At 49.5% G+C, this 26,221-nt stretch overlaps 1 long non-coding RNA gene across 1 annotated transcript; it reads left to right on the top strand.

Annotated features, from left to right (window-relative positions):
- The first annotated feature begins 4,865 nt into the window (after nucleotides 1-4,865).
- LOC133775324 (uncharacterized) lies at nucleotides 4,866-23,229 on the top strand. The gene is made up of 3 exons (XR_009868219.1): nucleotides 4,866-5,504; nucleotides 22,449-22,581; nucleotides 22,780-23,229. It is a non-coding gene; the product is annotated as an uncharacterized LOC133775324 (long non-coding RNA).
- Nucleotides 23,230-26,221: the final 2,992 nt, after the last annotated feature.

Below are 26,221 nucleotides of genomic sequence, written 5' to 3' on the forward strand. Positions count from 1 at the left end.
TGCGCCCACGTGGGACACCAGTGCAGGCAGTGGTCTGTCGCGTTACACCATAATGCCAGCCTTCAAGCTTATTTCTTAAATAGAATGTTTCAGAAATTTAACTCCAGGAAGTTGCCTGAGCTCCTTCTTTGGGCTCCATCTTCAGCCAGACCTGGGTCTCGTCTACAAGGCCTGCTGCTGGCTGGGTCCTGCTCGGCCAGCATCAGCCGATGCATGAGGTGTATCTTTTTGCTTTGGTCCTATGCAACAGAGGTGGTGTGAGCTGATCTGGGGTGCTCAAACCCAGTGTTTTACAAAGAAAGGGCTGACCCTGGACTTCTAGGGGCAGACCGGGGTGGGGAGAGGGCCTCTCAGCCTCTCCAAACTCCTGCATCTCTAGTGGTCTGTTCACCTGGGACCTGGAGCCACACCGGACTGTTGATGCCAACACCGGGACGGGTCAGTTTGCCCTCTGCAGTGGTTGGAGACAGAGAAACAACGGTGAACCATGTGGACAGTTGAGGACTACATGGTTGGACCCTCGGCTAAAGTCTTGGACGTGGAGGCTCGGCTGAGCTCTCTGGGTTGGTGATTCTTTGCGGGTTTGTCACGCGTCACAGCTGGGAGAGACCTCACGGGGGGTCTTGCATGGACAATCTCCCGACGGTGGGAAAGCGGCAGCGTGCCTGGCCGCTCTTCTGGAATCTTCCTGGTGTGCTCCGAGCTTTGCTGGTTTCACCCTCTGTCCTAAGCCACGCCACGTGCACCGTAGCTTCTCCAGGCTTTGTGAGTTCTCCTGGGGGAACCGCCGGGTCTGAAGGTTCAGAGGTCTCTGCCCAGGTGATCTCAGAGGAAGCCGCCGGGGATGGGCGCTGCCTGCCCTCCGGGTGTTGGGGTGTAGGAACAGAGGGGGTTAATGCCCCCTAGGTGTGAGGGAAGGCACGCAGCAAGGAATTCCAAATGCAGGGGCACAGACGGCTTAGGGAAGAGACTCAGTCATCCAGCCTGGTTGTTTTAATGCAAAGGTGACAGGGCTGGCCGTGAGGGGGTTATGGAAAAAAAAAAATCCCTGTTGCATTTGGAAATCGAGTCAATTGTCAGCCAAAGTCCGAATGACAGCAGTTCAATGTCTGCAGTGCTCCCTCCACGACCTTCTCCTTTGTGTCTTGTCCGAGCTTGATTTCTTTGCCATGTGGTTGGCTGTCTTTCAAAACACAGGAGGCCCTGCCAGCTTTTTCACGCAGACAGAAGCCCACTCACACCCCTAGGCGCTGCCCGCCAGGTCTTTGCTCAGAGCAGACTTTTATCTGTAACTGGAGCCTGGAAGGGCTGTGTCTCCGGGTGGCGCGACAGCTGGTGACAGCGAGGCAGTATTTTTAGGAAAGGGAGGAGAGACTCCTCCTGGGCTGCTGGGTAGGAAAGCAAATGCACCTTTGCTCGGGCAGAGTTAGGTGAGAGGCAGCAGCAGCAGGGGGTCAGGTCCTCTCCTGTGCTCGCCCCTGACTTCTGACCCATCTTGTTTTGTTTCTTGAAGCCAAGGCTCCCACAGGCCCAGGAGTCTCCCTCCATCGTCACATCCTTTCCTTGTGTGTGACCATGACCTCTGAGCAGGCTGCCCACAAGCCCAAGACTGCAGCTTCTGACTTTGGGGCTGTCCAGCTCCTTAGGGCACCCGGCTCGGGGGTAGTGAGCTGACCTGAGGACTGAACGTGAGCCTGTGTGTGTGTGTGTGTGCTTGCACCCACATGAGCACATCTGTGAGGGTTTTGCTGGGACTATATTCCGGGAAGATTTTCTGCATTTAATGGACGTATTCATATGTAATACCTTGGGGGGGGGGGAGCGCAGCGCTGTGGCGCAGGGGTTTAATGCCCTGGCCTGAAGCGCCAGCTTCCCATATGGGTGGTGGTTCTAGACCTTGCTGCTCCACTTCCGATCCAGCTCTCTGCTATGACCTGGGAAAGCAGTAGAGGATGCCCCAAGTCCTTGGGCCCCTGCACCTGCATGGGAGACCTGGAAGAAGTGTCTGGCCCCTGGCTCCTGGCTTCTGATCAGCACAGCTCTTGCCGTTGCAGCCATTTGGGAAGTGAACCAGCGGATGGAAGACTCTCTCTCTCTCTCTCTCTCTCTCTCTCCCTCCCTCCCTCTCCTCTCTGCATAACTCTGACTTTCAAATAAATAAATAAATAAATAAATCTCGGCCGGCGCCGCGGCTCACTAGACTAAACCTCCGCCTGTGGCGCCGGCACACCTGGTTCTAGTCCCTGTTGGGGCACTGGATTCTGTCCCGGTTGCACCAAGGTGGGGAGAAATAAGACAGCGAATCAAATAGCAAGGGTTTTGTTTCCTACCAGGATGAACCTGGGCTATGCACACAGTAGCATACTGTGTAGCTATGCACACAGTAGCATACTGCCTACTGCTTTGTGTCTGTAAAGAGCAACAGTCTACCAGCTCCCTGCTGATGTGCCCTGGGAAACCAGCAGAAGATGGTCTAAGTCCTTGGGCCCCTGCACCCACGTGGGAGACCCAGAAGAAGTTCCTAGCTCCTGGCTTCGGATTGGCCCAGCCGCGGCCATTGTGGCCATTTGGGGAATGAACCAGTAGATGGAAGATTCTCTCTCTCTCTCTCTCTCTCTCTCTCTGCCTCTTTGTAACTCTGCCTTTCAAATAAATAAAAATAAATCTTTAAAAAACTGTAAGATGTCACTGCAGAGAAAGCTTTTGTTCTGTGACAGAAATTGTTCAGAGAATGAAATGACCAGGCACAGGCTGGGAGAGAATACTGTGAGATACATCCCACAAACAACTGGAATCCAAAGAAAAATTGCTTAAAATTTGGCAGTCAAAAAGACCCAAACCAGCCGGTGCCGCAGCTCACTAGGCTAATCCTCTGCCTACGGCGCTGGTACCCTGGGTTCTAGTCCCTGTTGCGCCGGATTCTGTCCCGGTTGCCCCTCTTCCAGGCCAGCTCTCTGCTGTGGCTCGGGAGTGCAGTGGAGGATGGCCCAAGTCCTTGGGCCCTGCACCCGCATGGGAGACCAGGAGAAGCATCTGGCTCCTGCCTTTGGATCAGCGTGGTGTGCCGGCCGCAGCACGCAGGCCGCGGCAGCCATTGGAGGGTGAACCAATGGCGAAAGGAAAACCTTTCTCTCTGTCTCTCTCTCTCTCCACTCTGCCTGTCAAAAAAAAAATTTTTTTTAAATGGTCTAGACAAGTTGTCTCCCAGACAAGTGTACAGCTGAGGACAGAGGCTGGACAGAGACGGAATGAACTGTCCTTGTGTACATTTTAAATTTTACATCATGTTTATGTATTATCTATTAAAATAAATACGATTTATAAAATCAGAAAATAGAATGACTCCACACCCAGGCTGTAGGCCAGATCACTGAAACCAGCATCTCGGGGTGCAGTCCGGCATCAGCCCTGTCAGACTCCCCGCTGGATGTCCCCAGGGAGCCACTGCTTGGAGGGAAATGTTTGTAAGCACTGGGGTTCTCCGGTTCTTTTTAAAAAATATTTATTTATTCGTTTGAAAGTCAGAGAGAGAAGGAGAGGCAGAGAGAGAGGTCTTCCACCTGCTGGTTCACTCTCCAATTGGCTGCAACTGCCGGAGCTGGGCTGATCCAAAGCCAGGAGCCAGGAGCTTCTCCCAGGTCTCCCACTCAGGTGCAGGGGCCCAAGGACTTGGGCCATCTTCTGCTCTCCCAGGCCATAGCAGAGAGCTGGATGGGAAGTGGGGCAGCTAGGACTAAAACCAGCACCCATATGGGATGCTGGCACTGTAGGCGGCTTTTCCCGCTACGCCACAGAGCCGGCTCCTCCTCTGGTTCTTGTACCCAGCTCAGCATCTGCAGAGCCCAGCTTTTATGAGTGTGGGCAGAGAAAGCTGGATGAGTGACCCGGTGTCTCAAGACCTCAGCTTACCATTTCCTAGGTTTCCCAACCATCACCCACTTTGCATGATTACCAGGGTGTTCTGAAATCAAACACAAGCCCCTTCCGTTGCAGCTAGCCAAAGGCGTTACAAAGAACTTGGTGTCTCTCTGCGGGTGCACTTGGGCAGAGTTCAGCTCTGGGGTTGTCAGCCGCGCCTCTAATCTCAGCTTTCCTGGCTGGCACATGGCTAGGACCATAGGGCCCAGTCTTGAAGTGTGATGGAAACAGCACAGTGTGGCTGAGAAGGGCATTGTTCAGACGCCGTGGGGTGGAATCCAGCGGTCATGGCCAGCTTGTCTTCGAGAGGCTGGGCTTTGTATTTAAGTGGGCAGCTCCGGCACATACCCTAGGCAACACCAATAAATTTAGAAAAAAAAAATCCAAGGACAGTCAGTAGGGGCAAAACTGCAGTTATAATCTTAGGCAGGGTGCCTTTAAAATTGTGTTTGAATAAAACCAATTAATACTATAACTTCGCTTCAGAACAGAGACTACTGTTGTTTGCGAGCAGCCCCAATCCACCTTGGTGAGTTGGGACAGCCAAGAGTTTGGAGCCTGGGTTCGTCCTGCTAATGACATTCCAAGTTCTTGGCTTGACTCTGAAGCCTCCACCGTTAAGGGGAGGATCACGGGAACTGGCACGTTCTGGAGAGAAGACATCTGACCTTCCGGATCCCAGGGGCTGTGGGTGGGAGAGAAAGCAGAGGTTATTTTTACAGGGCTGGGCTAACACCGCTGTGGCGGACAGCTTGGGGAAAAGGCCACGCTTGTGCAGGCTTGGGGGCAGCGATGTTTTCCTAACATTTCAGCAGCCAAAAACTCACTGTGGATTCCGCCCAAGGCCAGAGCATTCCTCATCCTGTCCCCCTGACCTCTCCACCCCGTCCTGCTGCCCCAGCCTCTGCTGGAAGTTTAGCAAGAGGGAACAAGGCCTCCTGGGGACCCAGACTCTTCGCTCCTGCCCTGGGCTGCGTGCAAAGCGTCCACCTTCCTGGAGAGTCTCACATTTGGAAGGAAGGGTTGTGTTTCGTTTGCTGTTTTGCATTTTCGATCCCAGCCAACAGGTGTTACACCCTCTGCCGTTCCTCCTAACAGTCAGTTTAAAACAGTTTAAACCATGCCAGGGATATTGGCTACTCTCCACTTTGATTCTGACTCCAAGAATATTTCTTGGAATATTGTTATTCCATGTAAGACGCATGGAATCCTGAACGACTGAAGATGTTTCTCCGTGTTTGAGACTTCATGTGTCTTGTCGGTCTCAGCCTTCGCCCACCAGCCTCCTCCTGTACAGTGGAATTAATGCTCCAAAGTGAGAAAAACTCAAGCTATTGATGGAGAAGATACACTGTGCAGAAATCTTCCGGATTCCTTCAGTTCCATGGAGTGAGTCTGTGCCTATTGCCTCACGAGCACCGGGCTTGGCATTGGGCTTGGGTGTTCTGTTCGGACGTGAGAGGTTGTAAGAGCCCCACCAGCCTATTGGATGCCTTCAGTGGACTTATTGCTTGGGATTTTTGCCGTGGCCTTCTTGAGCCGCGTGTGCTATCAACGCAGTGGTTTCTATGGAAGGATGATTCGCAGTGAGTCAGCTGGCCTTTCTAAGCCTTTCCACTGGGGGGAATGAGCTGGGCAGGCGTGGGTGACGTGTTTGTCTCCGCTGCACGTGTGCTGTTCCCGCTGAGACTGGATGCAGGGAACCGCCAGGCCGCCATTTTGTTTGTGGAAAACCACGGGAAAATGATGGCTTAGGCGTATGGCAAATATGTGTAAGCTAAGCTGTCATCGCCCGTGTCTGGCTGGGAGAGCCAAGCTGATGGTTATTCAGCTGGTTTAACTTGAGGCTTGATACCCAGAAGGAGCCCGTCAGCCGGCCCAGCTGGCTCCTCCACAAGGCTGGTCTGGGGACAGGTTTACACCTTTCTGATCGATTGGGTGGGTACATGCATTGAGTCAGGTTTAAACAGTACAGATTGGGGCGGCGCTGTGGCGCAGTGCGTAAAGCTGCTGCCTGCACTGGCCACATCCCATATAGGCGCCGGTTGGAGCCCCAGCTACTCCACTTCTGATCCAGCTCTCTGCTATGGCCTGGGAAAGCAGTGGAAGATGGCCCAAGTCCTTGGATCCCTGCACCCATGTGGGAGATCCAGAAGAAGCTCCTGGCTTCAGATAGGCACAGCTCTGGCCATTGTGGCCATTTAGGGAGTGAACCAGCAGATGGAAGACCTTTTTCTCTCTTCCTCTCCTCTCTCTGTGTGTAACTCTGACTTTCAAATAAATAAATAAATCATAAAAATAAGCAGTGCAGATTTACATGTGGTTATCCAGGATGTTGAAAATCGAAGGCTGCCTCGCTGAACATGGAGAACCCTGAGAGTAGCTAACGGACTTGGTTATTGACTGGAGGTGGCTCAGGCGTCCCCACACTCATTCCGCACTTGCTGTGATCCACATACAGGGAGAGGGAACAAATGGGGCTCTCAATCTGTCTTCCTGTGGGGGCTCTAACTCAGAAAGCTCACTCCTGCCTAGGGTGGAGCGGAGCTTCCTTGCTCACGGCTGATGTTTCCATGGTCAAGTTCAGGCTTGTTAAAAGGCCTGCTGGCTGGGGAGTGGCACCTACAGTCACCATTTAAGCCCTCGGTGAGAAGTAGATGCTGAGCCAATGCCACAGCTTACTTAGACTGGGAAAATGCATTTTTTTTGGTCCCGAAACCCATTTCCTGAAATGAGCTAAGACAATTAAGTGCACGTTTCATGTAATGCAAAATACTCAACTCTCAAAATACATCAACTCTCCCTAGGAGGGACCACAGAGTGTCAGTGACTACTCAAACTCCAGTGGTCTCGGCTCCGACAAGAAACAGTCGCGTCTGCTTCCAAAGCGCGTATTGGATTTTAAGAAAACTACCTGCAGCACCAGAGTGCTTTTCCATTGGTCTGGGAAGTATGACTTCTCATTTGTATGCTGCATTTGTGTATATCCTCTCTGTCTTCTAAATTAATTTCCCTCATTTTGAATTTCAAAATATCTGGGCACACGGTCACTGTGTGGGTTCCACTCGTGGGAGAACTCAGTGTGCAGCTCAGGGTTGCTGGGTTTATAAAGTGTCACCAGATGCTCCAAGGAGGAAAATTCGGCGAATCCCAAGAGTCGTTTGATTCGTTATCCAGCTCGTGCCATCGCCCTGAAGGTTTTGGAAGTTTTCTCAGAGGCAAAATTTGTATGTTTTTGCTGTAAATGCTACTGTAAGTGTAATTGGCTTTGATGTAAACATGGTAGATAAGATTATTGTTTTATGGTGAAAATATAAATAAATAAAGTTTAGTGGAACGTAATATTGTGATAAAACTAATGTTCTGGGGCCCAGGGCTGTGGTGTAGCGGGTAAAGCAGCCGCCTGCAGTGCCAGCATCTCAGATGGGTGCCGGTTCGAGTCCCGGCTGCTCCACTTCTGGTCCAGCTCTCTGCTATGGCCTGGGACAGCAGTAAAGATGGACCAAGTGCTTGGGCCCCTGCACCCACGTGGGAGATCCAGAAGGAGCTCCTGGCTCCTGGCTTTGGATTGGCCCATATCTGGGCATGGTGGCCATTTGCGGAGTGAACCAGCGGATGGAAGATTCTCTTTCTCTCCCTCTCTCTCTCAACTCTTTCAAATAAATAAATAAATCTTAAAAAAAAAAAAAAACAACTAATGTTCTTGCTTGATTTTAAGAAGTCTGGAGCAGAAATTCTGAATTGATGCACTGCAAATTCCTAACTGTGTCCAAATAAGCTCTGACTTCCCATCAAAATAGAAACCACAGGGAGTGGGCACTTGACCTGGCTGTTAGGACAGCAGCTGGGACACCCACATCCCATATCGGGTGCCTGGGTTCCAGCCCTGGCTCTGCTCCCAATTCTAACTTCCTGCCAGTGCAAACCCTAAGAGGCAGCAGTGATGCTCAAGTAGTTGAGTCCCTGTCCTACACACGGAGACCTGAATTTGGTTCTCGGATCCCAGCTTCAGTCCTGCCCAGCCCTGGTCATTAAAGACATTTAGGGAGTGAACCAGTGCACAAGAGCTCTTGCTCTCTTAGCCTCTCTCTCTCTCTGGTTCGATCGCTCATGCCTGCCTCTGTCTTACTCTCTCTGGATTCGATTGCTTCTCTCTCTCCCTCTTTTAAACAATTAGATAAATAAAAACTTAACAAACAAACAAAATAGAAACCACAGGTATCACAATATATGAATGTTTTCTGATATCTACAGAAAAACAAACTACCCAATTGTTTTCATGAAGTTGACTTTGAGTTTGGAAAAACTCATTTGGTGTGGCATTGTGTGTTTTTATTATTTCTTCTTACCAATCAGACTACATAAATGTCTAAGGGTTTATGAGCCAAGCTCTGTGCTCAACTCTACAATTTTTTGAGATGAAGTCCTCTTTTGGTCACGTGATATTCAAAAAGGGTCAAACATGTTTTGTCAGTGAGACAGTAAACAGGTCATCAGTAACTTTTAGATTTTGAAATCTTTAGCCAATTGCTGTGTCTCAATTATTAAAAGAGGTTGCTAATGGGAAAGCATTGCAGCTTACTTATATAAAAACAAGGGGTGTACTGCATACATTAATGCAAACTCAAAGAGTGAACACGTGTTAATTTTAATATTCTATGATCCATTTTGGCCCAACTTGTGGGAGCTCCTGTTTTTAACTGAAAAATGTATCTTCGGGACCAGAATGGGAGGAAATGAGAAATGGCAGTGACATTGCAGCATGTAAATACAGCCAGATATTCGAAAGGCAATTTGTTCTACGTTTTGTCTTAACATGTTGGTCAAGGAAGACAATCAATTGTGAAAATGTTCAGCAGAAATATTTACATATTTCAAAGTGGAAGAATTGGAATTGAGACTATCCTCCATTTAATAGAACTTGGGCTCTTAGCCTATGTCCCCAAATAAATGGACTGTGTGTTATGGAGAAGAATCAATTGAATGTGTCAACAACTTCATAGTAAGAAGCATAAAACACAACTTGGAAAATGACTGTAAGCAGTATTTTTCTTCAATTATTTAATGGAAATTTTTAAAAAGTTTTACTTATTCATTTTTTAAAAAGATGTATTTATAGCCGGCACTGCAGCTCACTTAGGCTAATCGTCCGCCTGCGGCACTGGCACTCCAGGTTCTAGTCCCAATTAGGGCGCCAGTTCTGTCCCGGTTGCTCCTCTTCCAGCTCCCTGCTGTGGCCCGGGAAGGCAGTGGAGGATGGCCCAAGTCCTTGGGCCCTGCACCCGCGTGGGAGACCAGGAGAAGCACCTGGCTCCTGGCTTCAGATTGGCACAGCGCACCGGCTGTAGCGGCCATTGAGGGGGTGAACCAACAGAAGGAAGACCTTTCTCTCTGTCTCTCTCTTTCACTGTATAACTCTGCCTGTCAAAAAAAAGTGATGTATTCATTTATTTGAAAGGTAGAGTTACAGAGAGGTAGAGAGAGAGAGAGAGAGAGAGAGAGAGAGAGAATATCTCCTATTCATTGGTTGGTTCCCCAAATGACTGGAACAGCCAGAGCTGAGCCCATCTGAAGCCAGGAGCCAGGAGCTTCTTCTGGGTCTCTCACGTGGGTATAGAGGCCCAAGCACTTGGGCCACCTTCTACTGCTTTCTCAGGCCATCAGCAGGGAGCTGGATCAGAAGTGTAGCAGCTAAGACTTGAAGCAGTGTCCATATGGGATGCGGGCACTGCAGGTGGAATCGTTATACCCTCTAAGCCACAGCACCAGCCCCACTTATTTATTCATTTTAATTTATTTAAGAGAGAGAGAGAGAGAGAGAGAGAGAATCTTCCATCTGCTTGTATACTACTCAAATGCCCACAATAGCTGAGGCTGGTCCAGGACACAGTCAGGAATGAGAAACTCCATTTGGGTTTCCTATGTGGCTGGCAAGGGCCCAAGCATTGAAATCATTATCTCCAGCCTGTTAGGGTGTGCAATAGCAGGAAGCTGGATTGGAAGCTGTGGTTTGTACTTGAACCTAGACATTCTGGTACAGGATACAGGTGTCGCTGGATCTGCTGTGCCACAACGCCCAACCCCCTTTACAGTATTTTTCAGTAAAAAGGAATAGAAAAAGGAATAGTCCATTTCTAGTCGACACAGCTCTGTATTTCACACATAGGCGCAGTGCGAAGCAGCCTTTCTGTCCCTCGTGTCTTCTCTCTGATCTCAGCCCATCAGCCCCTGTCTTCCAGGGCTTTGCAGAGTAACCCACATATTGTGGCGAACAATGGTTGTGCCACTGTGCTGAAACATGTCGTGTCTCTCTGACCGTGTTTTGTGCCTGTCAACCAAACTCCTCTCCTTACTGCCCCCTCCCCCATCCTCCCCAACTGCTGGCGATCACCGTTCTCAGTTCAGATCAACGTGTCACTGGACACTTCCACATACGGGAGAGAACAGGCAGCACTGGTCTCTCTGCGTTTGCCGTATTTCATTTAACGCAATGACCTCCAAATCATTGGCTGGGTAATACGGCATTGTTCCACATATCCTACATGTTAATGATCCGTTCATCCATTAGTGGGCGCTGCGGCTGACTTCACATTGGGCTGTTGTGAATTGTGCTGGGGTGACTGTGGAAGAGCAGGTATCATTTTTATGTGCTGATTTCATTTCCTTCTGATGCATACCAGATGGGGGGTAGCTGAGTCACATGGGAGCCCTGCTTACAGTTTTTTGAGGAACCTCCATACTGTTCTCCACAATGGCTGGACTGATTTGCATCCCCACTACATGTTTAAGTCTTCCCTCTCTTCCACATCCTCGCCAGAATTTGATTTATTTATATATATTTTTTTATCTTACTCCATTCTAACTGGAGTGAGACGAACACTTATTGTGGCTTTGATTTGCATTTCCTTGTTGGGCAGTGGTATTCAATACCTTAAATGTCTATTCAGATCCTCTGCATCTATTGAGATGGTCATGTAATTTGGGCCTTTTCTCTGTTAGTGTGATGTATCACTTTTGTTGATTTGTGTAGGTTGAACCACCCCTGCCTCCCTGGGATAAATCTCACTTTATAATGCATGATCATTTTGGTGGATAGATGGATTTGATTTGCTAGCATTTTGATGAGAATTTTGGCATCTATGTTCAAGAGGGCTATTGGTCTATAGTTTTCTTTCTTTGTTGTGTCCTTGTGTGATTTTGGAATCAAAGTAATGCTGGCCTTATAGAATGAGTTTGGAAGGATTCCCTCCCTTTCAGTTGTTGGAATAGCTTGGGAAGAAATAGCATTAATTCTTCCTTTCAACATTGGTGGCTTCAGCAGTGAAGCCATTTGGTCCTGGGCTTTTCTTTGTTGGGAGACTTTTGATCACTAATCCCACTTCATTACTCATTATTTATCTTTCCAGGTTTTGTATGTATTCATGATTCAATTTTGGTATATGTATTCAGAAACTCATCCATTTCTTCTAGGTTTTCCAATTTTGGCATATCTTTGTTCAGAATAGTTCCACATCATTTTTTATATATTTTTTTAAAAATGATTTATTTATTTATTTGAAAGTCAGAGTTACACACAGAGAGAGGAGAGGGAGAGAGAGAGAGAGAGAGAGAGAGAGAGAGAGAGAGGTCTTCCATCTGCTGGTTCACTCCCTAATTGGCTGCAAAGGCTGGAGTTGGACCAATCTGAAGCCAGGAGCCAGGAGCTTCTTCTGGGTCTCCCACATGGGTGCAGGGGCCCGAGGGCTTGGGCCATCTTCCACTGCTTTCCCAGGCCATAGCAGAGAGCTAGATGGGAAGTGGAGCAGCCGGGTCTCGAACCAGCGGCCATAAGGGATGCCAGCACTGCAGGTGGCAGCTTTACTCACTACGCCACAGTGCTGGCCCCCATCCTTTATATTTCTATGGCCTCAGTTGTAATATATTATTTTTCTTCTATGATTTTATTTATTTGAATCACTTCTCTTTTTTTGTAGTCTAGCTAAATGTTTAACAATTTTATTGGTCTTTTTAAAAAAAAAAAACTCTCCATCTAGCTTCTTCATTTTTAAAAGTTTCTATTCCACTTATTTTTGTCTTGTTCTTTATTGCTTCTTTCCTTCTCCTAACGTTGGGTTTGATTCGTTCTTGTTTTCTAGGCCTTTGATGCTGTTAGCTTGTTTGTGCTGTTCTATTTTTTTTCGTGTTGTGAGCACTCATTGCTCTAAACATCCCTGTCTGCACTGTCTCAGCGTTCTCTGTGAGTTCTGCTTTATCGCGTCCCCATTCCCATCAGTTTCGAGGACTTTTTAAATTCCCCTCTTGATTTCCCCAGTGACCCATTTTCATTCAGAACCATGTTCCCCAGCTCCATAGATTTGTGTAATTTCTTTCATTGCTGATTTCTAGTTTTATTTCATTGTGGTCAGAAGAAAATGCTTTATACGATTTTGAGATTTTTGAAGTTACTGAGTCTTTTTTTTTTTTCTTAGCTTTTATTTAGTAAATATAAATTTCCAAAGTACAGTTTATGGATTACAATGGCTCCCCCCCCAACTTCCCTCCCACTCGCACCCCTCCCCTCTCCCGCTCCCTCTCCCCTTACATTCACATCAAGATTCATTTTCAATTATCTTTATATACAGAAGATTTATTTATTTTTTTTTTATTTTTGACAGGCAGAGTGGACAGTAGAGATAGAGACAGAGAGAAAGGTCTTCCTTTTGCCGTTGGTTCACCCTCCAGTGGCCGCCACGGTGGCGCGCTGCGGCCGGCGCACCGCGCTGATCCGATGGCAGGAGCCAGGTGCTTCTCCTGGTCTCCCATGGGGTGCAGGGCCCAAGCACTTGGGCCATCCTCCACTGCACTCCCTGGCCACAGCAGAGAGCTGGCCTGGAAGAGGGGCAACCGGGACAGGATCGGTGCCCCGACTGGGACTAGAACCCAGTGTGCCGGCGCTGCTAGGCAGAGGATTAGCCTATTGAGCCGTGGCGCCAGCCGCAGAAGATTGATTTAGTATATATTAAGTAAAGATTTCATCAGTTTGCACCCACACAGAAACACAAAGTATAAAATACTATTTCAGTACTAGTTATAGCATTAATTCACATTGGACAACACATTAAGGACAGAGATCCCACATGAGGAGTAAGTACACAGTGACTCCTGTTGTTGACTTAACAATTTGACACTCTTGTTTATGGCGTCAGTAATCTCCCTAGGCTCTAGTCATGAGTTGCCAAGGCTACAGAAGCCTTTTGAGTTCACCGATTTCGATCTTATTCAGACAAGGTCATAGTCAAAGTGGAAGTTCTCTCCTCCCTTCAGAGAAAGGCACCTCCTCCTTTGAATAAGTTACTGAGTCTTGGTTTGTGGCACACTACTTGGTCGATGCTGGAGAATGTGCCCAGTGCTCAGGAAGAGAATGTGTATCCTGCAGCTGTTGCATGGAACGTTCTTTACGTTTCTGTTAGACCCATTAGGTCTCTGACATGATTAATCCCAATGTTTCATTGATGATGTTTTTCTGTATAATTTTTCCATTGATGAAAGTGGGTGCTGAAATTGCACCACTGTTATTGCATTGGAGCTTCTCTCTCCTCTTAGATCTACTAAAGCTTGTTTTATAGCGTTGGTAGCTCTGGCAACAGGTGCATACACATTTACAGCAGTCTTGTCTAATTGTTGAACCAATCTCTTGAATTACACTATGATTTTCTTTGTCTCTTTTTATAGTTCTGCCTTAAAGTCTGATTTAAATAAAGGTATCACTGTTCTTTTGGCTTCCATTTGCATGAAAGATCTTTTTTTCATTCCTTAACTTTCAGTCTGTGTGTCTTTATTGGTGAAGTGAGTTTCTTGTAGGCATCAAGTCTTGCTGTTTTATTCATTCCATTTCTTTTGAGCAAAGAATTTTTTAAAGAAAGATTTACTTCTTTATTTGAAAGGCAGAGTAATGCAGAGAGAAGAAGAGACAGAAATACAGATCTTCTATTTGCTGGTTCACTTCCCAAATGCCTGCAACAGCTAAGGTGGGGCCAGGTCAAAACCAAGAGCCAACTGAGTGTCCCACCTGGGTGGGACACGGGTCCCATGGGTGTCCACATGGGTGGCAGGGGCCCAAGAACTTGGGCCATCACCTGATGCTTGTAAGGAGGATTAGCAGGTAGCTGTATCCCAAGTGCCGAGTAGCCAGAACTCAGACTGGTACCCTGATATGGCATGCACGTGTATCAAGTGGTGGCTTGACCAGCTATGCCACAATGTCCACCCCTTGATTGAAGGCTATTATCCATAAGTAATGCATTCATCTTTTAACTTTAAAAAATTCCATTTTGAATATCCTTTGTTCTTTTTGGGGTGATTTTTTTATACTTCCACATGTTTGCATGACGGTCATTATCTTTCTTTTGTGTCTGTATGCAGGATTCCCTAAAGCATCTTTGGAGGGCTGCTCTAGTGGTCACGCATTCTCTCTCTGTTTTATTTGTCCTGGAAAGCCTTTACTTCTCCGTTTATGGAAGACAACTGTTCTGGGGGGAAGTATTTTGGTTGGCAGTTATTTCCTTTCAGATCTTGGAACCTATCATTCCATTCCCTCCTGGACTATAAGGTTTCGGTGGAAAAATCTGCTGTTAATTTAATGGAAGTTATTGGAAGGTCCTTAAAAAGACCTGACACTTTTCTCTTGTAAATCTGAGAATTCTTTGTGTTGTATTTTTAAACAATTACTTATTTATTTTTTAGTGAGTTTTACTTGAAAGACAGAGAACAGAGAAACAGAAGGAAGAGAGTGGAGAGAGAGAGAGAGAGAGGAGAGGGAGAGAGAGAGAGAGCGTCCATCCACTAGCTTGTACCCCAAATGCCCGTAACATCTGTGCCTGGGTTGGCAGGCTGAATTCATGAGCCTAGAACTCGATCTGGATCTCCATACGGGTGGCAGGGACCCAAGTCCTCGAGCCATCACCTGCTGTCTCCTTGGGTATACAATCAGTAGGAAGCTGGAATTGGAATTGCAGTCAGAACTCAAACTTAGGCTCTGACATGGGATGCGGGTGTCCCACATAGTGTCAGCATTGTGTCACCGTGTGCCTACCCCTCTTTGGGAGTTTGGTTATAATGTGCTGTGGTCTGGATTTTTCTGGTCCTGTCTGATTGGGGTCCTATGGGTCTCTTGTACTTGGATGCTCATATCTTCCTCTCCAGGCTGGGGAAGTCTTGAGCTATTATGCCCCTTATTGGGTTTTCCGAGCCTCCACTTTTTCTTTTTGACCTCAGGAATCTCCACAATTTGAATATTTGGTCATGATATCCCATGACTGGAGGCTATCTACATTCTTCTTATGGTTTTTTTTTTTTAAATATATTTTACCTATGTGCATGTGGTAGACCAGTTGTTTCTGTCACTTTTCCTGCCAGACTTCCATAGTACAAAGCTTTTGTGCTGAAGATCTGTCTTTGGGTATCCATTTGGTAGGGTATTTTGGCTCCATTTCCAGATGGGTGCCGTAGTATAATCTCCCTGTGTCTGCTTCCAAAACTTCTTCCCCTTGTCAGCTTCCAAAAGCCCATGACTATGAGTAGCAGCCCATGGGGCAGGGTCCAGGGTTGAGGGCACTGGCCTCCAGACCATGGTGGCTGGGGTTGGGGGAGCACCACCCTGGAGTCCTGGAGGGGTCTGTGCTTGCCCACATTGGCAGGGTCATGGTCAAGCTCACAGTAGTGCTAGACCAAAGTTCTCCAGCAGGACACAAGTCTGCACAAGGCCAGTCCTAGGTTTCCATGCAATGTCTTGGCACTCAACCTACTTTTGCTTCTCCCAAGTAGACAGTGTTACACTGCCTAGGGCTTGGGGAGGAGTGCAGTGAGCAGTCGTTTGGTCATCTGAGACGCAATGCTGCGTCATACCCAGAACCTACAGCCCACCAAGTCTAGGGTGTCATGGGCTAGGACCGTGGCCACCACAGCTTCTTGCTGCTGAGGTGGGCTTGCAGCTCAAGTCTGCTGCACTCAACCACAGGTGCTGTGGGCTGGGATGGAGGTCCAACTGACTGGGGGCCACCCTTAGGACCCAAGACACGGTCCTGTGCTCCATGTGGTGTCCTAGTCCCCAGTGGTGGGAGTCTTGCTCCTTGCTCTCTACTCATGGTCAGAGCAGGGCTGGTAAGAGTTGCCCAGGCTGACATGAGGCTCGGTTGCACCTGAATCTTGCAGCTGCAGGGCCCTGGGGTGCCTTCTGGGTGAATACCAAGGCCACACAAAGCTGGCAGTGATGAGGGTCTCCCTGCAGCAGGCTAGGCACTGAGTTTCCAGGCAAAATCCCAAGGTCACTTTCCCACGCTAGTCCCCCCCCCCCCCCCCGCCTTTGCCGGCTGCCTGAGGTTGGGGGAGGGGTGGCAGCGGGGGGTCCAGCCTCGGGGGCAGAGACTGTAGGGCCTGTACAGATTCTAGTTCTGCAGTTGGCCTGGTACTGAGTTTCAAGTCTACAGTCTGGCTTTGCTCCTTCTCTCTCCTCCCCAATCCCGGAGGGTGGGATGGGGGCAGTGGGAGGCATCTCTCCACCTGGAGCGGGGAAGGGAGTGGCATAGCGGCTGTTCCTTTCCTTCTCTTCACTGTAACTTTTCTTTTCTTTTTTAAGACTTATTTTTATTTATTTGAGAGAGTTACAGAGAGAGGTAGAGACAGAGAGAGAGGTCTTCCATCCGCTGGTTCACTCCCCTGATGGCCTCAATAGCTGGAGCTGTGCCAGACCAAAACCAGGAGCCAGGAGCATCTTCCGAGTCTCCCACGTGGGTGCAGGGGCCCAAGGACTTGGGCCATCTTCCACTGCTTTCCCAGAACATAGCAGAGAGCTAGATTGGAAGAGAAGCAGCTGGTACTCGAACCAGCGCCCATATGGGATGGCGGCACTGCAGGCCTGGGCTTTAACCCACTGCGCCACAGTGCTGGCCCCTCACTGTAACTTTCCTTAGTCTCCTGAACTCAGCCACTGTGGTCTCTTCCCAGCTGCCCTGCCATCTCTGTGGCAAGACAATTTCCAGAACATCTTCCCAGGCCTCCAACGTGCTCCAGTTATCAGCTACCTTGTGAGAGAATTAAAAACTGGATCACTTTGGAAAAAAATCAGTGGTGTGATAAGGGAGACAGATTCATCTTACAGACAGATTTAAATACATAAATAAGGACAAAAATAATCCTGCTACTTCTGTTTTTTTTTTTTTTTCTGTCTTCAATAAGCAATGGAAGCACACTTCTTAATGCGTGCATCCCATTGCTTAGATTTTTTAAGACGTATTTTTAGTTTGGAAGCATTTTGAAACATTCAAAGTGTTTGCAGTGAAAGCATTTTATTTTTGAAATTACTTTGAAAACTATTTTACCTTCATAATGAGCTATTTTTAGGTAGTTATTTTTTTTTAAAGATTTATTCATTTATTTGAAAGGCAGAGTTACAGAGAAGCAGAAGCAGAGAGAGAGAGCGAGAGAGAGAGAGAGAGAGAGGTCTTCTATCTGCTGGTTCACTCCCCAGCTGGTCACAATGGCCGGAGCTGTGCCAATACAAAACCAGGAGCTTCTTCCAGGTCTCCCATGTAGGTGCAGGGGCCCAAGGACTTGGGCCATCTTCTACTGCCTTCCCAGGCCATAGCAGAGAGCTGGATCGGAAGTGGAGCAGCCGGGACTCGAACCGGTGCCCATATGGGATGCCAGCACTGCAGGCAGTGGCTTTCCCGGCTACGCTACAGCACCAGCCCCAGCTGCCCACTGTAGCTGGGCCATGGCCATGCTGAAGCCAGGAACTCAACCTGGGTCATCCCTGTGGGTGGCAAGGAGCTGTGACTGACCTGTCTCCCAGGGTGTGGAGCAACAAGAAGCCAGCATCAGGAGCAGAGCTGGGATCGGACCCGTGTACTCCAGCATCATGGGAGTATCCTGGGAGTATCATGGGATGTCAGCATCCCGTGTGGCATCCTCACCGCTGTGCCAAGTGCCCACAGCAGAACTATTTTGCAAGTCTACCAATGTACTGAAACCAACACATCAGTCAACAAATGCATGTTCAAAAAATGTATAATTTTAGCTTATTTTAGCCTCCACTCAGTTGTCATGGTTTGAATAACTATAATGGCTGATGGAGGCCAGACTGTTCAGTCACTGGAGCACAGACCGGTGAGGAGGAGGGGCGGATGGGGCGGGATGCTGTCGGAGAAGAGGGTAGGAGTGACTACGAGTTGGGTTGAGCCCAGTGGTGGCGGGACGCTGCTGGGAGGTGTTCAGCAGAAATCTGAGGCTGCTGGGTGTGTTTCTGTAGGAGGATCGCTTTGTGGGGGGATGGAGGGTGGAGGACGAGAGCGAAGGCAGCGTGGCTCCAGGCAGTGCCCGGTGGAGTGGAGGGCACGGAGTCGTGCGGGAAGAGAGCAGGTTCGCAGGGGACTGGATGCAGGGACGCAGCAGGAGTCTTGGGATGCCTCTGCGGACTGGGCAGGGATTTCTTGAGCCTGCAGACTTGGGCGCACAGGCTGAGCAGGCCTCGGGGCGTCCTGTGCTGGTGACAGCTTGTCAGTCGCTCATTCTGCATGCCGTCTGGAGTGCGGGAGTGTGTCCTGCATCGGAGACGCTGCCTGGAGAGCCGTAGGGGTACAGCGAGGGCAGCGGGGCACAACCAAGGACCGGGCGTTCTAGAATGAGCCAGGCAGAGACGTGGGGTGGTGGGGAGGGCTAGGGAGACGACAGAGGATAAAGGAGGAGGGGCTTGTTGATGGGAATGGATGCTGAGTCCAGTGGTTAGGGCCCTGGTGGTCCTCTGGGGGTGTTAGGAGCAGGGGTTTCCGGAAGGGCTATGTGTGTGCGGGGGCTTCCCCAGCCCCCAGGTGCACAGCAGCGGGGTGCCGTGAGGCACAGGTGTGCAGTGTGGAGGGCGGGGCTGGGAGCGGGGGAGGTGGAGGCAGAGGGGACCTTGCAAACGCAGTCACAGCAGCGCCGTGGTCTGGCCGATTTCCACTCAGACGTGGTCTCCGACACCGTCCCTCGCCGTGGCTGTTTGCCTTGGTGTTTTGCTCCATGGCTTTCAGATTGGGCTCAGAAAGAGAGGACCCAGGGGCCAGAGTACCTGGCCCAGCCGCTGCTGCCTTCCCGGGTGCATTGGCAGGAGCCGCTCGGGAAACAGCAGCAGCGACTCACATCAGCACTCTCATACAGGATGCAGGTATTTCAAGGGTAACCAAATGTTCCTGGGCCTCAGCTTAGGAGAACAGGGTGTGAGTCAGGAGGGGCCTCGGAGGTTCTCAGAGCTTGGATGTCACCTGCCACCCAGGGTAGAAGCCCCTTGTGTGGTGACTCAGGTGCGTAGTGATGCCCTCCAGGGTTGTTCTGCGCATTGCCAGCCACTTGTCATCAGAAAACAGGAAGCTTCTGTGTGCCGGACTCCGCGTCGCTGGCTGAACATACAGTCTGCTTCCAGGATACCCTCCTGGGTGGAGGCCAAGAGAAATGTTCTCCATGTTCGTTTCCCGTGCTGCGCACAGACAGAGCGAGCGGACTCAATTCCGAGGGTGTGTGGAAAGGGGACAGGCTCTGATGCTGATGTCCGTATACCTGGCTTCGCTTGAAAAGCTCGCTTCCTCCCTCACAAGCAAGGTGGCAGGGCTGGGCGCCAGTCACTGGAAGCCCAAGGACTCCCGGATGTGTTCCCTGATGGAAACCTCCTCGAGATAATGGGTCCCAGTGACCCAGATTACCCCAGCCTTTACCTAACTGAATTATCGGTGCGTGGATGAGTCCCGAGCTTTGTTGCAAAGACCCTGAGGTCAGCCCAGGCATCGGAGTTCCACATCCTGAAAACCAAAGATTGGGCTGATGTTTTAGCCTGGGGCTAGTTGTGGTCTGCGTTCGTCTTCTGAGCCTGCACGTGTTGGAAGCTTGGTGCCCAGGATGCTGGTGAGGGGTGGTGGGGCCGCAGAGCCCAAAGGGAAACAGCTGCTGTCGTTCGTGAGTCTCTTTGATGAGGTAGGGGGTGGTGCCCTAACTGAATACAAAATAATGGTGGAGTTTAGCTTGGGTGAGGCTTTCTGGTGGGGGTGGGTCTCACGGCACCTCCAGGTGGAGCTTAATTGGCCCTGATGGCACCTCCTCCTTCCTGGTTCCAGATGAGGCACAGGTGCATCATGGGAAAGTAGGTGTACCGGATTGACAGGTAAGGGGGCCATGCAGGAATTGTGGGAAAAGATTCCAGCTCAACTAAGTCCTGGTGAAACCATCTGCCCTCAGCTCACCTTCCAAGCTTCCTGCCCCTGCTGTGTGCTTTGGCTCTGTCTACAAGCCCTGTCTTTCCCATCACCTCACCCCCGGCTTTGGTCTTTGCCCTGTCCTGGAACTGCTTTCTGTGTGGACATTTAGAATGCAGACCCTCCCCTCCCCCGGTAACACCATGTGCTGTGAAATCCTCGCTCAGGACCAAGCTAACGGTGCTAGTCCACTCCTGGACCTTGGACACCCAGAATGGTGGGACAAGAAAACCTTGACGTCGGGGTATTTTGTTGCAGTAATGAAAAACGTATGAATTCACTTGGAAATGCTTCTATCTTGGGGATGACTGATATTTTCTTCTTCTTCCCTGGAATGATTGCCTTAAGTTCCTACAGTTATAACAGAGTACTGTTACATCTAGCAAGGCAGACATTAGCCTATGTGTACAACAGAGAAGAACCTCCCATCAGCTGAGACCGTGAACAGTACTGCTCCTGGTTCCTGGCTTCAGATCGGCGCAGCTCTGGCCGTTGTGGCCAACTGGGGAGTGAACCAGCAGATGGAAGACCTCTCTCTCTCTCTCTCTGCCTCTCCTCTCTCTGTGTAACTCTGGCTTTCCAATAAATAAATAAATCTTTAAAAAAAGGCAGAGCCTAGATACGGTACAAGAATGGGAGCAGGATTTATTTCAAGAGATTAAAGAGCCAGGGCACCCTCAGAAGTGGATGCAAGCACCATCATGAGGGAAAAATTGATCTTCATCCCGGTTCTGTTGTTCCTCCCAGCCACTGGGTGGCGCCACTGGATGCCCTAATTGAATATACGAGGTTCAGTGTGTGTAGTGATCACTATACATGTGTTCACCATGGCCCTTCGGCCTGGCAGAGGAGGCTCAGGTGCACCATGGGGAAGTGGGCGTGTCAAAGTGGCATGGAGAGGATTGGAATAGTCAGCAGTGCCAGGCTGTGGCAAGGAGGCTGTGGGATGCCTTGGTAACTGCATGCCTAGCCGACATGCCGTCCACCTCCCGGTGCTAAGGAAACAGCCTGGGTGAACAAAACCAACAACGGCTGCAAGAAAGAAGAGTCTCCAGGCCTCCTGGGACGCAGCAGGTGCCCTGGGAGGTCTCCCATAGTGGTTAGGCCCCAGGTGTGTCTGAATGTCGCCATTGGTTGTGAGAACCTGGCCGTATGGGTCTTCGAGTCCGCCTGTAAAATGGAGACAATGCTGATAGCTGTCTCACAGGAGTTAGGGGGGACCTGGTGGGATGGTGGCTGTGAAAGGCCCAGCACCCACACATCCTCAATGCCATCTTCTTGCTTTTCTTTCCTTTTTCCTTCTTCTTTGTCTTCTCCATCATCATCATCCCCATTGTCCAGCATCATCAGCAAGAGGCACTTGGCCATATCCCTGGCTACCCTCTAGCACGCTGTAAACAGGGAAACCATGATGTGGGCTTCAGAGCGACAGGAAGAGAGGGTGGCCTGGGCAGCAGCTGACACAGGAGGGCTAGAGCTCGACACCCTCCATGGTGAGGCAGCGCCACCAGCGGTAAGGCCAGATGGCGCCAGTGCTCTGTGAATAGGGACGGAGGGCGTCTGTTTTGCAGCTTCTTTAGCCTCTGCCCAAACGGCTGGGCTGTAGAGGGAGCAAAAGCAGCCATCAACACAGCACAGGAGCGACGGGGCACGGCTCTGTCCCTGCCAAGCTTTATTTTTGGGCACTCCAATGTAAATGGTGGAAGTTTTCACATACAAAATGTATTTCATTCCTTCTTCTTCCTTTTTAAAAAATATTTATTTATGTATTTGAAAGTCAGAGTTATACACACAGAGAGAAGGAGAGGCAGAGAGAGAGAGAGAGAGAGAGAGAGACAGAGAGAGGTCTTCACATCTGCTGGTTCATGGCCCGATTGGCCGCAACAGCTGGAGCTGTGCCCATCTGAAGCCAGGAGCCAGGAGCTTCTTCCAGGTTTTCCATGTGGGTCCAGGGGCCCAAGGACTTGGGCCATGTTCCAGTGTTTTCCCAGGCCATAGCAGAGAGCTGGATCAGAAGTGGAGCAGCCAGGACTCGAACTGGCGCCTATATGGGATGCTGGCACTGCAGGTGGCGGCTTTACCTGTTACGCCACAGCTCTAGCCCCCTTCTTTTTTTTTAACCATTTAAAATTTGTTCAGCCACTAAAAATGTATGGGGTGTATAAAAGCAGGCGCTGCTGGAGGATGTGGCCCCCTGGGCCACCTGGTCCATGGAGGACCTGAGTACCGGGCAATCTCCCAGCCCATACCGAGACCTTCCTCTGCTTCTTTGAGATGATTTGCTGTTTTCCTGGAGAGACCTGCTTGAGCTGAGCAGAGGGGTGGCTCAGGCTCTGGCCAGCAGCAGCCCAGGCATGTGGATGGATCTCTCCAGCTCACACTGGAAGGATGTGAAACCCATGTGTAGGTAAGAGAGCCTGCGAAGTCCTCTAGGGAGGGCCCTGAGGCGTGCCTTCCCCTGTTCTTTCTTGCTATCAAAAGGAGAGGCTTTAAGGAGACGTGGTCGGAGGGAAGAAAAATAGAACATTGGAGCCACTGGAGCAATGGCGATGGGTTCTTGGAAACACGCTACTTAACACGCTTTTCTCTTTTCTCTTCCACCAAGAAGTGTTTCCTGGCTTTAAAATCCTGAGCAAGTGCATTGGAAACCTAGCCCTCCTCCATGTAATAGCTGCCAATGGTGCGTGCAAAAAAAAAAAAATATCTGAGGACGGCCAGGAAGTGGCTTGATGGACTGAAAGAGAAGCCAAGTTCATCCTCTGGAAGCCAGCCTGGCCTTAGGCTGGAAAACCGCTGGCTCCATCAGCGAGCTGTTCGTGCCCCGTGCAGCCAATTCCAGACAGGTATGGGCTCGAATGGAGTTTTCCAGTAAAAGGAAATGAAAAGAAAACCAAGACCCGCTCACAGCTTATACAGTTGGGCTTCTGCCCCGATATCCTGCCAAAACCCGTTCTTTGGAGCTTTTGCAAAGTCAGACGGCCCCATGCTGACGTCAGTGTCTCTTCTGCCACCTCTGGGCTTGAGTGCAACCCGTGACCCTGGATCACACGGGTAACAGTGTACTTGTTCTTGTTCACATGGTGTATGTTTCAACCCAAGCTAAGCATTTCAGACAACCCAGAGTGAATAAAACCGCTTTCTGTGTTTTAAATGGCGAGATTATTTTCTGTCAACCAAGTGCTGTAAATATTTGTTATTTTTGAAAGCTATTCCTTTGCTATAAAAATTTGCAAGTACCTGGGGCTGGCACTGTAGCGCAGTGGGTAAAGCTGCCGCCTGCAGCACTGGCATCCCTTATGGACGCCAGTTCGAGTCCCAGCTGTTCCACTTCCAATCCAGCTCTCTGCTATGGTCTGGGAAAGCAGCGGAAGATGGCCCAAGTCCTTGGGCCCCTGTACCTGTGTGGAGACCTGGAAGAAGCTCCAGGCTCCTGGCTTTGGCCATTGTAGCCATGTGGGGATGAATCAGCAGATGGAAAAATCTCCTCTCTCTCTCTGTAACTCTGCCTTTCAAATAAATAAATAAATAAGTCTTTAAAAGAAATTATCGAGTACCTTCATAAGGTACTTGACCGCTACACAGAGACAGTTTGTTGGTTGGGTAGTTTCCTGACGGATGCTGTGCACAAGCTTGTGGAAAAACCAACAGATCGGTTGACTTTGATGCAGAAGCATTTTGAAACCCGTGTGTAGTTTTTTTCACAATAAGCATCTTCTGTGAGCTTTTTGACGATTTCTCCTATTCTGAAGCAGACATGCTTAAAGAATACAAAGCAACGTGGCAGATTCTACTCTTATTGTGTAATGTTCTAATCGTCATATAATTGATTTGTGTTGTAACACTCAACACATTTACACAACTTGGGAAGCTGTGTCAGCATTTTTAAAATAAAGATTCTATTTATTTATTTGAGAGGTAAAGTTATAGACAGTGAGAGCGAGAGACAAGGTCTTCCATCTCTCCAAATGGCTGCAACTGGCTGAGCTGATCAAAGCCAGGAGCCAGGTGCTTCTTCCAGGTTTCCCCCTACATGGATTCAGGGGCCCAAGCACGTGGGCCATCTCCTACTGCTTTCCCAGGCCACAGCAGAGAGCTGGACCGGAAGAGGAGCAGCTGGGACTAGAACTGGCGCCCACATGGGATGCCGGCGCTGCAGGCAGAAAGATTAACCTACTGCACCACAGCACTGGCCCCAGCTGTATTAACTTTGTCATTTCATTCCATTTGGGCTTTGCATTCTTTCTAGACAAAGTGCTGTTGGGATTGCTTCACATGCTGGGATGGGTAACTCAGTGTCATCTTTGTAAACACAAAAGTTCATAAAATCAAAAACTCTGATGTCAAGCGAATCCCTGGGTAAATCTTTGATCCACACAAAATAGCAAGTATGCAGGGGAGACTACGGTATGACAGAAAAATGAAATATTCCGCCCTGTGCTCCTCATTGTCCACAGACCCTGATTGAAAGAGAACATCAGTGTGGTGAGTTATTACTGTTTGTGAACTCCATGTTACTTTTCTAAGGTTTGCTACTTGAACCTCTAATGATAAGAATAGAATAACTTATTTTTGAATAATTTCCAAGTTAATTCTGTGCCTCATATGTATGTCCTGCGAGAGTATTTTGACCTTAGTCAAATCTAGATTTTATTTTATTTTTTAAGATTTTATTTATTTATTTGAAAGGTAGAGTTACAGACAGTGAGAGGGAGAGACAGAGAGAAAGGTCTTCCTTCCATTGGTTCACTCCTCAAATGGCTGCTACGGCAGGAGCTGCACGGATCCAAAGCCAGGAGCCAGGAGCTTCTTCCAGGTCTCCCATGCAGGTGCAGGGGCCCAAGAACTTGGGCCATCTTCTACTGCTTTCCCAGGCCATAGCAGAGAGCTGGACCGGAAGTGGAGCAGCCGGGACTCATATGGGATGCCAGTGCTGCAGTGGGTGGATTAACCTACTGCACCATGGTTCTGGCCCCTAGATTTTATTTTATTTTTTTAAGTTATTTATTTGAAAGGCAGAATGAAAGAGAGGGAGAGACAGTAAGAGAGAGAGGGAAAGAGAGAGAAGAGAGGGAAAGAGAGGGAGGGAGGGAGAGAGAGAGAGAGAGAGAGAGAGATTGATTTCCCATCTGCTTGTTTACTCCCCAAATGGCCAGGCCAGGCTGAAGCCAGGAGCCAAGAACTCATACGGGTTTCCCATGTGGGTGGCACTTGGACCATCTTCCACGGCTTTCCCAGGAATGTTAGCAGGGAGCTGGATCTGAAGTAGAGTAGAGGGGACTCGAACTGACATTCTTCATTGGATGCCAGGGTCTCGAGTGGTGGCTTAATCTGCTTTGCCACGACTTGGTTTAAAAAAAAAAAGAACACTTATGGCACTGGGGGCAGGGTCCGGGTTGGGGCGGGAAGAAGACATGAGAGAGGACTGCAGGTGTCAGATTCTAGGTTCCACGGGACCAGGGAGCTCCTGGGCTCCTGACTGTAGCAGCAGGCACGGCAGTGCCCATGGTGACAGGGCCTTGGAAGCTGGCCTTGTGGTCCCCATAGTGACAGTGGCCGGTGACTGCAGGCTGCACAGTGGCAGCGGGGGGTCCGGCTCAGCAGTTCTAGTTCCCGGTTCTAGTTCCCGCCGGTTCTAGTCCCCGCTGCTCCTCTTCCGATCCATCTCTCTGCGATGACCTGGGAAAGCAGTGGAAGATGGCCCCAGTCCTTGGGCCCTGCACCTGCGTGGGAAACCCAGCAGAAGCTCCTGGCTCCTGGCTTCGGATTGGCGCAGCTCCGGCCTTTGCAGCCACCTGGGGAGTGAACCAGTGGATGGAAGACCTCTCTCTCTCTCTCTCCCCCTCCCTGTGTAACTCTTTCAAATAAATAAATAAATAAATCTGAAAAACAAAGTAATCCTGGCTAGGACAGGTGTTCATGGTTAAGACACTCGGATCCCGTCTTGGATTGCCCGAGTGGAATACCTGACTCCATTCCCAAGTCCAGCTGTCCGCTAACGGCTAACGTGCACCCTTAGGGCAGCAGGTGATGGCTCAGGCACTCTGGCC

The sequence above is a fragment of the Lepus europaeus genome, chromosome 16 (genome assembly GCF_033115175.1).
Source record: "Lepus europaeus isolate LE1 chromosome 16, mLepTim1.pri, whole genome shotgun sequence".
Classification (NCBI taxonomy): domain Eukaryota; kingdom Metazoa; phylum Chordata; class Mammalia; order Lagomorpha; family Leporidae; genus Lepus; species Lepus europaeus.